The following is a 14324-nucleotide window of genomic DNA, read 5'->3' on the forward strand; positions in this document are numbered from 1 at the left end:
TCAACTGGACACATAGAAAGATAGCGGCTTATTGTTTTGCCTCCCAACGTATTCACCACAAGGGTGATGTCAACAATAATAACTCATGCTACCCATATTCAACTGGACATATGTGCCTAGATCTTTTCTCCCCACATGATGCTTGCCAAAAGAGAAAAATAAAAAGGAATAGAGAGAAGAACTTGACTCTTTGCATAAAAGTAAATACTAAAAAGTAAAAGATAGACCCTTCGCAGTGGGAAGTAGGGATTTGTAGAGGTGCCAGAGCTCAAAGCGAAAATTGAGAGATAAAAACATTTTCAGAGGCATACTTTTCCCACCAACGAAAACGACTTAGAGCTCCCAACACTTTCCATGCTAGATATATCATAGGCGGTTCCCAAACAGAAAATAAAGTTTATTCCTTTTTCCACCATACTTTCACTTTCCATGGCTAACCGTATCCACGGGTGCCCTCCATACCAACACTTTCCACGGAATGTATTATTTGACAACATAAAGTAAATTCATTTTTCATTTCGGGACTGGGCATCCCTAATGCCTTTGCCTTACTCTTGTGCAATGACAAGTGAATAAACACTCATCGTGAGAATAACACATCACGCATGGAAAATATTGGCCACCCCTCACAGCCTCGCGAGCGGTACGAGCACACAAAAGAGAAATTTATTTTGAAAATTAGAGATGGAACATACAAATTTGCTTAGAACGGCAAAAGAATACCGCATATAGGTAGGTATGGTGGACTCTTGAAAATAAGATTTGGGTTTAAGGGTGTTTGGATGCACAAGTAGTATCTCTACTTGGTGCGGAATTTTTGGCTAGCAAAGATGGGGGGCAAGCACCACATGTTGAAGGATCTATAACAATATAACTTCTATGTGAATATGAACAAACATAAACCATTACGTTATCTTCCTTGTCCAACATCAACAATTTTGGCATATAATATTTTGATGAGGGCTCACAATCACAAAATATTTCCATGATAGTGTATTTATATGTGAAAGTTCTCTTCCTTATACTAATTATTCATGAATTGCTTGTATGACCAATATTGTGATTGTTAAGCCTCAAAAGATTTCACTTTCTAAACCCAATGTGAAGCTACCACTAGGCATGATATGATTTCAACTTCATGACATTCAATTTATTCAACAATTTACTCATAGGATATAAGTGAAGCACAAGAGTAAATGACATAGAAAAGAGCTTCATTGACGGGGTGTGAATGTCGCTTACTTAGCCTCCCTGGCAATTATTTGAGGACTCTATTTTATTTAAAAACTTTCAGATCTAAGTATCTTATTAAAACAGCAAGCAAAACAAAACAAAATGACATTTCTAGAATAGCACACATCATGTGAAGAAGCAAAAACTTAGGATCAACCGATACTAACAGATAATTGTTGAAGAAGAAAGGTGGGGTGCCTATTGGGGCATCCCCAAGCTTAGATGCTTGAGACTTCTTGAAATATTATCTTGGGATGCCTTGGGCATCCCCAAGCTTGAGCTTTTGTGTCTCCTTAATTCTTCTCATATCACGGTTTTCCTAAATCTCAACAGCTTCATCCACACAAAACTAAAACAAGAACTCATGAGATAAGTTAGTATAAACCAATGCAAAAACCTTATCATTCTCTACTGTAGCAAATCACTAAAATTATTATTGAACATTGCATACTAAATGCCTCTGGATATTTAATACTCCTATTGTCAAATAGGATCATTAAACAGGCAAACATATGCGAGCCTATGAAGGAATTACTCACTCCTGGTGGGGAGCATCATGGAATTGGCGATGGAGAAGGGTTGGTGATGACGAAGAACGAAGACCCCCCTCTCTGGAGCCCCAAATGGACGCCAGATCTGGCCTCCCGATGAAGAATAGGAGGTGACGGCGGCTCCGTCTCGTGGATCATGATAATTCTTTCTCCCTAATTTTTTCTGGAAAATGGGATTTTATAGCGTCGGTTTCAGGGTCTGTAGGGCCACCAGGTGGGGATAACCCACCTGGGCGTGCCAGGGGAGGGGGCGCGCCCTGGTGAGTTGTGTCCACCCAGGTGCCCCTCTCAGGTAGGTCTTGGCTCCAGAAATTCTTGTTTATTGTATAAAAATTCCTCGCAAAGTTTCGTTCATTCTGAGAACTTTTATTTCTGCACAAAAACAACACCATGGTAGTTCTGCTGAAAACAGCGTCAGTCCGGGGTTAGTTTTATTCAAATCATGCAAATTAGTGTCCAAAACAAGAGGAAAAGCATTAGGAAAAGTAGATACATTGGAGAGTATCGGCGCTTGACGTACCGATCTGCCTCTTACTGGTGGACGAGCGTGAACAATCTTGCCATTTTGTTGGGCACCCACCGGAGCTCCTCGTCGATGGCACGCTGGAGCTTATCGGCCCACCTCCATGCAGCGACGAGGCGCCCAGCACCTTTGACCTTCCTCGCGAAGTACCCGTCTTCGTACACCTCCTCTGCATGACGACGTGCCCGCTGGCATCATGGGATTTGCAGGACGCCTCGTACCTGGCTTCCTCCTCTGCCATCTCCTTCTTGAACACCACTTGCCTGGCTTTCTTAGTCGACGGCAACGACTTCCACAGACAAAGATTGTACTGGCCCCAAAACCAATCCAAAGTTGGGGGGTCCGGTGCAACCTCATCCGGCAGCGCATAGGGGTCCTCATCGCTGCTATTCGAGTGAGTGTCCTCGGGGGCGGCGACTCCTCGCTGGCGCGTGGGCAGACCTGCGGCACCATGGCAGAGATTTGAGAGAGAGAGAGAGGGCGAGCGAGGGGAGGATGAAGATGTGAATGCAGGCGGGATGACGTGAGCAAGGTAGTATTTATTGGCGGCGGGAATCTAGATCGACGGGAATAGTACACACGCCGGTCGCCGGAATTTACGAGTACTATAGTTTGAATTACACACGATTGCCACAACAAAATCCGTGTGTGAACATAATAGCTGACGGTTTCCAATATAGAGCCATGTTCGAATAACGTTCCCCACCACTCACCTACCAAACCTCGAGACGCGAGATAGAGTGCTAATCATGTGGGGGCCGGTTGTCTTGCCAGATCTTTACATTTTCTTTTTTGAACACCAGATATTTACATTGTCTGATGATTTTTTAACTCGCACACAAGTACACAAAAATATGATTTTTCAAACCGTTATGGTTAGCTATTGCATGTAGATGTAGTTCAAATTTGAATTACGGTCATTAAATGGCTAGAAAATCACTTAAATGTCTTTAAAAGGTCAAATGACCCCTGAATTTTCCAAATTTTAACATGATAGTTGTATTAGTGCACATTAAACGTGGAAAAAATTGAAGGCCGTAAGAGGAAGCTATCTCCCGTTCGTCATCAAACATGCATTGTTCCCTCTAGGAACCACGAACCTTCTAGTGAGTTGCTCCGGTTTGTGAGGTGGTGTGTCCAAACTTTTGTCAAATAGGCCAATTTTTTACCACATCATCTTGGTGGCATGACATTACACCAAGAAAGGTTTCATGTTTTTCTGATCATTTTTTAATTTTTTGGAATTAAAATGCCATGGCACTCCATGCATATGCCCATGCCGTGAGACCAATATGTTTGAAAAATCCTTCCATTTTACTGCACATGAAATTAACTCGCACACAAGTACACAAATATGATTTTTCAAACAGTTATGGTTAGCCGTTGCATGTAGATGTAGTTTGAATTTGAATTACGGTCATTAAATGGCTAGAAAATCACTTAAATGTCTTTAAAAGGTCGAATGACCGCTAGAATTTTATAAATTTTCACAGTATAGTTGTAGTGGTGCACGTTAAATGTAGAAAAAAAATTGAAGGCCGTAAGAGGAAGCTATCTCATGTTCGTCATCAAACATGCATTGTTCCCTCTCGGAACCATGAGCCTTCTAGTGAGTTGCTCCGGTTTGTGAGGGGTGTGTGTCCAAACTTTCGTCAAACATGCCAATTTTTTTACCACATCATCTTGGTGGCATGACATTACATCAAGCAAGGTTTCATGTTTTTCTCATCATTTTTAAATTTTTTGGAATTAAAATGCCATGGCACTCCATGCATACATATGCATGTGTCCATGTCGTGAGACCAATATGTTTGAAAATTCCTTCTAATTTACTGCACATGAAATTAACTCGCACACAAGTACACAAATATGATTTTTCAAACCGTTATGGTTAGCCGTTGCATGTAGATGTAGTTCAAATTTGAATTACGGTCATTAAATGGCTAGAAAATCACTTAAATGTCTTTAAAAGGTAAAATGACCCCTAGAATTTTCCTAATTTTCACATTATAGTTGTAGTAGTGCGCGTTAAACATAGAAAAAATTTGAAGGCTGTAAGAGGAAGCTATCTCCCGTTCGTCATCAAACATACATTGTTCCCTCTCAGAACCACAAGCCTTCTAGTGAGTTGCTCCGGTTTGTGAGGGGTGTCTGTCCAAACTTTCGTCAAACATGCCAATTGTTTTACCACATCATCTTGGTGGCATGGCATTAATTAAGCAAGGTTTCATGTGTTTCTGATCATTTTTAAATTTTTTGGAATTAAAATGCCTTGGCACTCCATGCATACATATGCATGTGTCCATGTCGTGAGACAAATATGTTTGAAAATTCCTTCTAATTTACTACACATAAAATTAACTCGCACACAAGTACACAAATATGATTTTTCAAACTGTTATGGTTAGGCGTTGCATGTAGATGTAGTTCAAATTTGAAATACGGTCATTAAATGGCTAGAAAATCACTTAAATGTCTTTAAAAGGTCAAATGACCCCTAGAATTTTCCAAATTTTCATATTACAGTTGTAGTAGTGCACGTTAAACATAGAAAAAGTTTGAAGGTCGTAAGAGGAAGCTATCTTTCGTTCGTCATCAAACATGCATTGTTCCCTCTCGGAACCACGAGCCTTCTAGTGAGCTGCTCCGTTTTGTGAGGGGTGCGTGTCCAAACTTTATTCAAACATGCCAATTGATGTCTACTACACACCTTCTTCTTGTAGACGTTGTTGGGCCTCCAAGTGCAGAGGTTTGTAGGACAATAGCAAATTTCCCTCAAGTGGATGACCTAAGGTTTATCAATCCGTGGGCGGCGTAGGATGAACATGGTATCCCTCAAGCAACCCTGCAACCAAATAACAAAGAGTCTCTTGTGTCCCCAACACACCCAATACAATGGTAAATTGTATAGGTGCACTAGTTTGGCGAAGAGATGCTGATACAAGTGCAACATGGATGGTAGATATAGGTTTTTGTAATATAAAAATATAAAAACAGCAAGATAACTAATGATAAAAGTGAGCACAAACGGTATTGCAATGTGTTTAAACAAGGCATACGGTTCATACTTTCACTAGTGCAAGTTCTCTCAACAATAATAACATAATTGGATCATATAACTATCCTTCAACATGCAACAAAGAGTCACTCCAAAGTCACTAATAGCAGAGAACAGACGAAGAGATTATTGTAGGGTACGAAACCACCTCAAAGTTATTATTTCTGATCAATCCGTTGGGCTATTCCTATAAGTGTCACAAACATCCCTAGAGTTCGTAGTAAAATAACACCTTAAGACGCAAATCAACCAAAACCCTAATGTCACCTAGATACTCCAATGTCACCTCAAGTATCCGTGGGTATGATTATATGATATGCATCACACAATCTCAGATTCATCTATTCAACCAACACAAAGAACTTCAAAGAGTGCCCCAAAGTTTCTACCGGAGTCAAGACGAAAACGTGTGCCAACCCCTATGCATAAGTTCACAAGGTTACAGAACTCGCAAGTTGGTCACCGAAACATACATCAAGTGGATCACATGATATCCCATTGTCACCACAGATAAGCACATGCAAGACATGCATCAAGTGTTCTCAAATCCTTAAAGACTCAATCCGATAAGATAACTTCAAAGGGAAAACTCAATTCATCACAAGAGAGTAGAGGGGGAGAAACATCTTAAGATCCAACTATAATAGCAAAGCTCGCGATACATCAAGATCGTATCACCACAAGAACAAGAGAGAGAGAGAGAGAGAGATCAAACACATAGCTACTGGTACATACCCTCAGTCCCGAGGGTGAACTACTCCCTCCTCGTCATGGAGAGCACCGGGATGATGAAGATGGCAACCGGAGAGGGATTTCCCCCCTTCGGCAGGGTGCCGGAACGCGTCTAGATTGGTTTTCAGTGGCTACGGAGGCTTCTGGCGGCGGAACTCCCGATCTAGATTATTTTCTGGAGGTTTCTGTATTTATAGGAATTTTTTACATCGGTCTCACGTCAAGGAGGTGCTCGAGCCGTCCACGAGGTAGGCCCACGCGTCCGGGGTGGATGGGCGCGCCCCGACCCTCGTGGACGGCCCGGGACTCTTCTGGCCCAACTCTTTTACTCTGGGGGTCTTCTTTTGGTCCATAAAAAATCGTCAAAATTGGCACGTCAATTGGACTCCGTTTGGTATTCCTTTTCTGTAAAACTCAAAAACAAGGAAAAAAACAGAAAGTGGCACTGGCACTGGGCTCTAGGTTAATCGGTTAGTCCCAAAAATCATATAGAATAGCATATAAATGCATGTAAAACATCCAAGGTTGATAATATAATAGCATGGAACAATCAAAAATTATAGATACGTTGGAATTAACTCGCACACAAGTACACAAATATGAGACAAATATGTTTAAAAATTCATTCTAATTTACTACACATGGAATTAACTCGCACACAAGTACACAAATATGATTTTTCAAACTGTTATGGTTAGCCATTGCATGTAGATGTAGTTCAAATTTGAATTACGGTCATTAAGTGGCTAGAAAATCACCTAAATGTCTTCGAAAGGTCAAATGACCCCTGAAATTTTCCAAATTTTCACATGACAGTTGTATTAGTGCACATTACACGCAGAAAAAATCTGAAGGCTGTAAGAGGAAGCTATCTCCCATTCGTCATCAACCATGCATTGTTCCCTCTCGGAACCAGTAGCCTTCTAGTGAGTTGCTCCGGTTTGTGAGCGGGGTGTGTCCAAACTTTCTTCAAACATGCCAAATTTTTTACCACATCATCTTGGTGACATGACATTACATCAACCATGGCTTCATGTGTTTCTGATATTTTTATATTTTTGGGGGATTTAAATGCCATGGCACTCCATGCTTAATTGTGTCATAGTCGTTAGACCAATATGTTTGAAACTTCCTTCCAATTTACTGCACATGGATTTAAATCGCACACAAGTACACCAAATATGACTTTTCAAACCGTTATGATTAGCTATTGCATGTGCATGTATTTCAAATTTCAATTACGGTCATTAAATGGCTAGAAAATCACTTAAATGTCTTAAAAGGTCAAATGACCCCTAAAATTTTCCAAAATTTGGCATGACAATTGTATTAGTACTACAAAAATTCTCATACATTTAAAAACCATCCGTTGCCACTTTACTCCAAATTCATATTTCACAACTAATAAAAATATCTACAACATCACACACAATTGTTTTTTAGGAACCGTTTGTGATGAAAATATCTGGGTCTATTTAAGTCTCCCTCCTTAAGCTTCGTTGGCTCGTCTGCTCCTGTGCCGACAACCCCCGAATCCATGAATCCCGATCCTCATTCCCGCACCCCCTTCTTGCAAAGATGACGACGTGGAAATGCTTCGTGAAGACTCGTCCGATGGCCGCGTCCCCCCCGAGCACCGCCGCCTGCGCCCAGAGCGCAACCGCCTACGCCGAGAGTGTCGTCGCATCCGCATTGAGCATGGCTGCTTCCGCTGAGAGGACATTTGCGGCAGCCAACAGAGTAGTTGCAGCAGCCGAGACGGCTGCAGCTGCTGCTACGATGGCGGCTGCGAACGCCGAGAGCGCTCGAGCTGCCGTCCGTGCCGCCGATGTCGCCCTGGCCCGGGTCGAGGCCATCCACGCCAAAATCGAGGATGCACATGCCAAGATATTCCAGGCCACCTCGGACTCCAGCATGCAACCCACGTCCGAAAAGGCGGCGGCGGCCATGGAGCACCTGCTTCCTCATGAGGTCGCCAAGCGGGAGCTGGAGATGCAGGAGGCGGTGGAGATCGAGGAGCGCCGGGGGGAGGAGTTGCACGTGGCCGAGGTCGAGGTAGAGAAGAGTCTGTCCGTCGAGGAATCAGTGGTGGAGTACCAACGCGAGCTATGGCGCAGCCACTACTACGAGTACTACAACCTTGAGGGCGGCGCCGAGAACAAGGACGCAGTCGACTTCAGCAGGGGGGATGTGGAGTCCACCAACGGCGGCATGTCACCAGGACAAGTCATCGACGTCTCATCTCACACCGGCGATGCATAGGCCAGTGTGGCGGTGGATTTGTTAAAATTATGCATACTTAGGCTTTGTTTTTAATGCTGGTCTTTTGATAGAGCAATGTTTAGGTCAACTGGCTCTGTTTAATTACTAAAATTGCTCGATTCAGTAAGTGTGGTCTATCTGATGTACGCTCTTTTGTGTGCCCAAATTAGCAAGCGATGTTAAACTATGCAATGATGTACCCGAGGAAATTTCCACCAAAATTTAAATTATCAAACTCATCCCATGCGCGTAAAGTAGAAGAATCATTTGTGATGCACACAATCCTTCAAAGTGCATGGTCCGGCGGCATCGTGTGCAAAGTTTCCCTCCACATTTCCAAAATTTTGGCCTACCACCAAAATATCTACCCCGCCCCCTCCCCCCTTCCCTACCCCCTTTTCTCCCCAGCCACAAGTCACATTACCCCTGTTTCCTCCTTCCTTCCTTCCTTCCTTCCTTCCTAAGCTATAGCTGCTTCCTCGCTCTCGCTGTCTTGCATCCTACTACGGGGTCACCATGGTCTTCTTCAAAGACCTCTCCAGCCGTTCCTCCTCCTCCGACAACTCCTTCACCACCTGGGTATGCCTCTCTTCTCTCTCTCTCAGGCTATGACTTGGAATGAAGGATTTTTACCCGGATGTCGATTTGAGTCATTTCTTCCTCTTGTAGCTCCCTAGGACCATCAGTGGCAACGAATGGAGCGGGGTGGCTGAAGATCTATCTTCTCGTTGTCACCACCAATATCCATGCGTGAAGCTAGTTGCGTTTGAATCTATGGACAGCGGGAGGAAGTTTTTGATGTCGCTTGAAGCTACGTTGGTATTTAGCCAAATAGGAAGGGATGATGCAGCACAACGGCGTAGGTATCACCCTCATATATGAAACCAAGGTTATAGAACCAGCAGGAGAACACAACATAAACAACCCCTGCACACATATAACAAATCCTCGCAACCTGGCGTGTTAAAGGGGTTGTCAATCCCTTCTGAGTATGGCGCCTCAAGATAGGCAAACGGACGTGAGATAAAATTCTGGTATATTGATAGATCGAACGCCAAATAAAATAAATAAGGATAAATTGCAGCAAGGTGTTTTTGGTTTAATAGATCTAAAAATAAATGGCAAATAAAAGTAGATCGCAAAGGCAAATATATGAGAAAGAGACCCGGGGCCCGTAGGTTTCACTAGTGGCTTCTCTCGAGAAAAATAGCAAACGGTGGGTGAACAAATTACTGTTGGACAATTGATAGAACTTCAAATACTCATGATGATATCCAGGCAATGATCTTTATATAGGCATCACATCCAAGATTAGTAGACCAACTTATGCCTGCATCTACTACTATTACTCCAACATCGAACACTATCCAACATGCATCTAGTGTATTAAGTTCATGGAGAAACGGAGTAATGCAATAAGAACGATGACATGATGTAGACATGATCTATCTATGTAGAGATAGACCCCATCGTTTTATCCTTAGTAGCAATGATACATACATGTCGGTTCGCCTTCTGTCACTGGGATCAAGCACCGTAAGATCGAACCCACTACAAAGCACCTCTCCCCATTGCAAGATAAATAGATCAATTTGGCCAAACAAAACCCAAATATCGGAGAAGAAATACGAGGCCATAAGCAATCATGCATAAAATAGATAAAAGAAACTCAAATACTTTCATGGATATAAAAAGATGGATCTGATCATAAACTCAAAGTTCATCGATCCCAACAAACACACTGCAAAAGAGTTACATCATATGGATCTCAAAGAGACCGTTGTATTGAGAATCAAGAGAGAGAGACAGAGAGAGAGAGAGAAAGCCATCTAGCTACTAACTACGGACCCAAAGGTCTACAAAGAACTACCCACGCATCATCGGAGAGGCACCAATGGAGATGGCGAACCCCATCCGAGATGGTGTCTAGATTGGATCTGGTGGTTCTGGACTCTGCGGCGGCTAGATCAATATTTCATCGACTCCCCTAGGATTTTGGGCATACTGGGGTATTTATAGAGAAAAGAGGCGGTCCGGGGGGCACCTAGGTGGGCACAACCCACCAAGGCATGCCTGGGCCGCCTGGCGCGCCCTGGTGGGTAGTGATGTCCTCGGAGCACCCCCTAGGCGCAGCCAGGGCCCATTATGTTCCTTCTGGTCCAAAAAAATCTCCGTAAAGTTTCGTTGCGTTTGGACTCTGTTTGATATTGATTTCGTGTGATGTAAAAAACATGCAGAAAACAACAACTGGCACTTGGCACTATGTCAATAGGTTAGTACCAAAAAATGATATAAAATGACTATAAAATGATTATAAGACATCCAAGATTGATAATATAACATCATGGAGCGATAAAAAATTATAGATACGTTGGAGATGTATCAGCATCCCCAAGCTTAACTCCTACTCGTCCTCGAGTAGGGAAGTGATAAAAACAGAATTTTTGATGTGGAATGTTGCGTAACATGTCATATCATATTCTTTATTTATAGCATGGACATTTGGACTTTTATATTGTTCAAAGCAATAGTCTAGTTTTGACATGATAATTTAAATACTCAAGCATATCAACAAGCAACCATGTCTTTCAAAATATCAATGCTAAAATAAGTTATCCCTAGCCCATCATGCTCAACCATTGATCCATTCATGAAACACACTCGCATATTAGCTACACCAAATACTCAAGTACGATCATATTGCCTCCTAGTTGGTGCTTTTATAAGAGAAGATGGAGACTCAAATTCAAAAATAAAAATGCATAAAGTAAAAGAAAGGCCCATTCGCAAAGGGAAGTAGGCATTTGTGGAGGTGCTAGAGCTCAAAGCAAAAAACTTAGAGATAAAAATATTTTGCGAGGTGTATCCATCCCACCAACGAAAACGACTTAGAGTTCCCAACACTTTCCGTGCTAGATATATCATAGGTGGTTCCCAAACAGAAAATAAAGCTTATTCCTTTTGCCACCATACTTTGACTTTCCATGGCTAACTGTATCCACGGGTGCCTTCCATACCAACACTTTCCAAGAAATTTATTATTTGACAACATAAAGTAAATTCATTTTTTTCATTTCGGGATTGGGCATCCCTAATACCTTTGCCTTACTCTCTTGCAATGACAAGTGAATAAACACTCATCGTGAGAATAACACATCTAGCATGGAAAATATTAGCCACCCCTCAGCACTCTGCGAGTGAAACGAACACACAAAAGAGAAGTTTATTTTGAAAATTAGAGATGGCACATGCAAATTTGCTTAGGATGGCAAAAGAATACCGCATATAGGTAGATATAGTGGACTCATGTGGCAAAACTGGTTTAAAGGTTTTTGGATGCACAAGTAGAGATCATACTTAGTGCAAAAGGAAGGCTAGAAAAAGATTGAGAAGCGACCAACCAAGAAAGGATAATCTCATAAGCGAGCATTAAGCACAACTAACACCGAATAATGCACCACAAGTAGGATATAATTTCATTGCATGACTATTGAGTTTCGTGCTTGCATAGGGAATCACAAACCTTAACACCAATATTCTTACTAAAGCATAATTACTCATCAACATAACTCACATATCACATCATCATACCTCAAAACTATTACTAAGAATCAAGTTTATTTTGTCCAATGATCTTCATGAAAGTGTTTATTATATCCTTCTTGGGTATCTATCACTTTGGGACTAATTTTCATGTGTTGCTTATCATAAGCTCAAACAAATATAAGTGAAGATCATGAGCATAATATTTCTTTCTTTCTCTCAAATTAATTTAAATGAAGCAAGAGAGAATTTCTTGAAAATTTTACTAACTCTCAAATAAATCTAAGTGAAGCAAGAGAGAATTTATTCAAAAATACTAAAGCACACCATGCTAAAAAAGATATAAGTGAAGCACTCGAGCAAGTCCATAGCTCATAAAAAAATTAAGTGAAGCAAAGAGAGAAATTCTAACAAGTCATGACATAATTTTGGCTCTCTCAAATAGGTGTGTCCAGCAAGGGATCAAGACTTAAACTCAAAATAAAACAAGCAAATACTCATATCATACAAGACGCTCCAAGCAAAACACATAGTATGTGATGAATAAAAATATAGTTTTGAGTAAAATATTGATGGTCGTTAGAGGAAAGAGGGGATGCCACTCGGGGGCATCCCCAAGCTTAGTTGGTTGCTCATTTTTGGATAATAGCTTGGGATGCCGGGGCATCCCCAAGCTTAGGCTTTTATACTCCTCATTCCTTCATCCATCGTAAGATAACCCAAAACTTGAAAACTTCAATCACATAAAACTCAACAAACCTTCGTGAGATCCGTTAGTATAAGAAAATAAATCACTACTATAAGTGATGTATCAAACCAATTCATATTTTGTTCTTGCATTATATCTACTGTATTCCAACTTTTCTAGGGCAATAACTCATCAAAGAAAACCATAGAGCCATCAAAACAAGCACACAACGCAAAGAAAATAGAATCTGTCAAAACAGAACAGTCTGTAGCAATCTGACTATTTCGAATACTTATGTAACTCCAACTGAAAAATTAGGATGATCTGAGAAATTTTTATATTGGTCTATTGCAAGAGGAATGGGTATTTATTGCTCTCTGGTTAAAAATGAGAATTATTTTCGTGAGCGCAAAAGTTTCTGTTTTTTCCAGCAAGATCAAACAACTATCACCCAAGAAGATCCTAAAGGCTTTACTTGGCACAAACACTAATTAAAACATAAAAACACAATCATAACAGTGACATAATTGTGCTAACACTCAATAACAGGAAGCAAAAAGCAAAAATGAATTTTATTCATTGGGTTGCCTCCCAACAAGCGCTATAGTTTTACGCCCTTAGCTAGGTATAAAGCAAGGATCTAAGTTTTGTCTTCCGAAGTTTTGGCAGATTTTGTAATGGTTTTCTCAAAATCGAGAAGCTCTTTACACTTCCCTAAATTCTCCAGGAAAGAAACCATCTTAAGATCCAAAATATCCAATCGCTCGTTGCAAAGAGTAATCAGGGTATTCATGCGATTGATACTACCATTGAGGTGTTTGAGGGGTTCATTATATTTCTATATTTCAACCATATGTTTATGCAAATCACCAAGTTTGTCCAACATTTGAGCCCCCTCAGGGGTAAAAGAAAACCCCTTCTTTTGAGGTGGAATTCCCAAAATTTCTTCTAAAATTTCATAGGCAGCATTGGCATCAAGCTCAATGAAATTTCCTTTAGCGGCAAAATATAGAAGTTGTCTATGATGCAAAGCCAATCCTATATAAAAATTACGAAGCAAAACCTTAGCGCCCCCCTTTAAATTGGAAATACGATACGATTCCATAAGCCTATACCAGGCATCTTTCAAATTTTCTCCTTGTCTTTGCTTGAAGTAAAGAACTTCAAAACCTGGTGACAAAGGAGGAGTAGGAACGCTAGCCATCAAGACTTGGAAAGCAAGAGAACGGCGAACGAAAGAGAAGGGCAAATAAAATGGAAATTTTTGTGAAGTGGGCGAGAGGAAAACGAGAGGCAAATGGCAAATAATGTAAATTGCAAAGAGATGAGATTTGTGATTAGGAACCTGGTATATGTTGAAGATCCTCCCCGACAACGGCGCCATAAATTCCTTTTGATGTCGCTTGAAGCTACGTCGGTATTTCCCTAAAGAGGAAGGGATGATGTAGCACATCAGCGGTATGTATTTCCCTCATATATGAAACCAAGGTTATCGAACCAGTAGGAGAACCAAGCAACACAACGTAAATAGCCCCTACATATAGATAACAAATCCTCACAACCCAACGTGTTAAAGGGGTTGTCAATCCCTTCCGGGTACGACACCTCAAGATAGGCAAACGGACATGAGATAAAATTGTGGTAGATTGATAGATCGAACGCCAAATAAAATAAATAAGGATAAATTACAGCAAGGTATTTTTGTATTTTTGGTTTAATAGATCTGAAAATAAA

This window comes from Triticum dicoccoides, chromosome 2A (assembly GCF_002162155.2).
Source record: "Triticum dicoccoides isolate Atlit2015 ecotype Zavitan chromosome 2A, WEW_v2.0, whole genome shotgun sequence".
NCBI classification, from domain to species: Eukaryota; Viridiplantae; Streptophyta; class Magnoliopsida; order Poales; family Poaceae; genus Triticum; species Triticum dicoccoides.